Source organism: Propithecus coquereli, unplaced genomic scaffold (assembly GCF_000956105.1).
Source record: "Propithecus coquereli isolate 6110/MARCELLA unplaced genomic scaffold, Pcoq_1.0 Scaffold811, whole genome shotgun sequence".
NCBI lineage: Eukaryota > Metazoa > Chordata > Mammalia > Primates > Indriidae > Propithecus > Propithecus coquereli.
The window spans coordinates 266,054-268,819 of NW_012154297.1; positions in this window are offsets into that span (position 1 = coordinate 266,054).

Consider the following 2,766-nt stretch of genomic DNA (forward strand, 5'->3'; position numbering starts at 1 on the left):
GGATATTACATTTAAATCTAGATTTAAGTCTATAATATTTGTTTTCTATTTTTGCCCTTTCTATGTTCCCTTTTATCTCCTCTCTGGTCTCTTTTTAGATTGTTTGTGGCTTTTTAAAAAAGTCATTGTTTTCCTCTGAATGTTGGGAAGTTGTAGTTCTACTTTTATTACTTTAGTAGTTCCTTAGAGATTAAAATGCGTACTCATCAAAATGCAGATTTAATCAATGTTACTTACTCTCCTGCCACACAATCACGGACTTGGAACACTTTAACTCCATTCATTTACTTCCTTCCTGTAGACTTGTCTTTTCTGGTGTATATTTTAATTCTATCACTTAAAAAAAAAACCTCCAGAAAACATTATTTATGTGACCTGTAATTGTCGAGATTTTCCCACATATTTACTCTTTCTTTGCTTTTTATTTCTTCTTCCATCTTGACCTTCCATCTGGGATCACTTTCCATTTGCCCAAATTCAGTACTTTGTTTAGAATTTTCTTTAGTGTTGAGTGTGCTGCTGGCAAACTCTTTTGTTGAAAAAATGTTTTTATTTCAACCTCATTCTTGAAATAACTTTGTTGGGTATATAATTTGGGTTGGTGGTTTTCTTTCAGCATGTTGAAAATGTCACTCGACTGTTCTCTGGCTTCCTTTGAAAAGACATCTGTCTGTCTGGTTGTCGTATGTCTGAAAGTCATGTGTGTCTATCTCTGGCTGCTTTAAAGATTTTTTGCCTGTTTTTTTTACTTTGTAAATGTTTTTCTGAAGTTTAGTAACATACATACAGAAAAGTGAGCAAATCATCAGTGCTTGATGGATTTTCAAGCAAGCACACCCATGTGACCTGCATCCAGATCAAAAACATGCTCTAGTATTTTCTAATATTATGTTTTCTTCTTTGACACATGGGGATTGGGAAGTGTGCTTCAAACTCTCCTGTATTGGAAAAGATTTTATTTGTTGATGGATTCTAACTCATTTTTCTTGAGGATCCCTTAGAGAAGGTGGACTCTAATAATAATTCTTGGAGATTTGTGGGAGTCTAGGACATTGGTTCTTTTTTTCATGCTTGCTTCAAAGTCTATTCTGTCTGATATTAATATAACTACATGAGGTTTCTTTTGGCATCTTTCATTGTCTTTTTACTTCTAACTGTGATGTGTACTTCTACAATATTTTAGGCATGTATCTTAGAAACAGGATAAAATAGGGTTTTGTATTTCAGTCCACTCTGACAGTATCTTAAACTAGTAGTTTGCTTAATTTACATCTGTTGTGATTCCTAATATCTGTATTTTTTTTCTAACTAACCACTGTCCTAATGAGGATCTGGATTTGTTTCTACCATCTCATTTTGTGCCTTCTGCAGCCAGGGGCAGTAGAGATAGCCCAAAAGTCTTAGTGCGGTTTTAAGTGCTATTTTAACAATTTTAGGACACCCTGTGTTTATCCTGATTTTTCTATTCTTCTTTCTCCTTTCCTTCTTCCTATTGGTTTGTTAAAGTTTTCTTTAAACCCTGGTATGATAGTTATACGTGAACATGTGGCCTTTTTAGACTTCAGTCGGCTCTCCTCCCAAATAGCGTGAAGACCTTGGAAGGCACAAACGCCGATCACTTACCTCTTGTCTGCTATTTCCGTTGTGCCTTATGTCCCTGCTGCAAACATTAGTCACCATTAGTATCGCTTTATACAGTTGGTGCTGGTTCAGGTAGACCCGAGGGTTTCCGAGCTCCGTCGGCGTTGCTGCTCGCATCTCTTTCCTCCTGACGCACACACGTTCCTTCTGTCGAGGTCTGTTAAGGATAAACTGTTTTCGTCTTCTTCTAACTGTTACAGATCAGCTGGGCACAGGATTCCAGGTTGCTCTTCTCTCAGTGACGTTGAAGCTATGCCCCGTCTCTGACGTCTGTCCTTCCAGTTGTAAAGGCTGCTCTCTGCCCAGCTGGTGCCTGGAGGTCCATTTCCATCTTTGTGCTGCTTTTATGACCGCCTGTGACGTTCTCTGTTTTGACAGTGATGGTTTCAGTTATGGATTTACTTAGGTTTGTATATCATGCTTCGTACTAACTGGTTTCCTGAATCTAAGAACTTCAAGATTTTCATTAATTTTAGAAAATTCTGGCCAGCGTCTCTTTGTCTGTTTCTCCTCCCCGATTCTCATTATTTTGATTTGTATTAGACACTTGTTGGCACGTTGGGCCTTCTTATTGTCTCATGTCAACCTCTCTCACACACACGTGTGCGCGCACACACACACACACACACACACACACAGTGGTCCCTTGGTATTCTCAGGGGATTGGTTCTAGAACCTCCCTCGGATACCAAAATCCAAGGATGCTCATACCCCTGAAGTAAAATGGCGCAGTATTTGTGTATAACCTACACACATCCTCCTGGGGACTTTGTATCATCTCTAGGTTACTCATGATACTTAATACAATGTAAATGATATGTAGATAGTCGTTATACAGCACTGAGGAACAATGACAAGGAAAAAGTCTGTATACGTTCAGTACAGATGCAATTTTTTCCCTAATATTTTCAATCTGAGGTCGGTTGAATCGCACCAGTGCAGAACCTGTGGGTGCGCCAGATACATATGTGTGTGTATAAAACGGTCTCATTCACTCTCTGTGCTGTATCCCAGGTCACTGCTTCAGACAACTGTCTTCTAGTTCATTCTCTTGAGCCGAGTCTCACCTGTATTTTAACACCCTCCAACCAGCTTAATTTCTATGATTATATTTTTCATTTATAA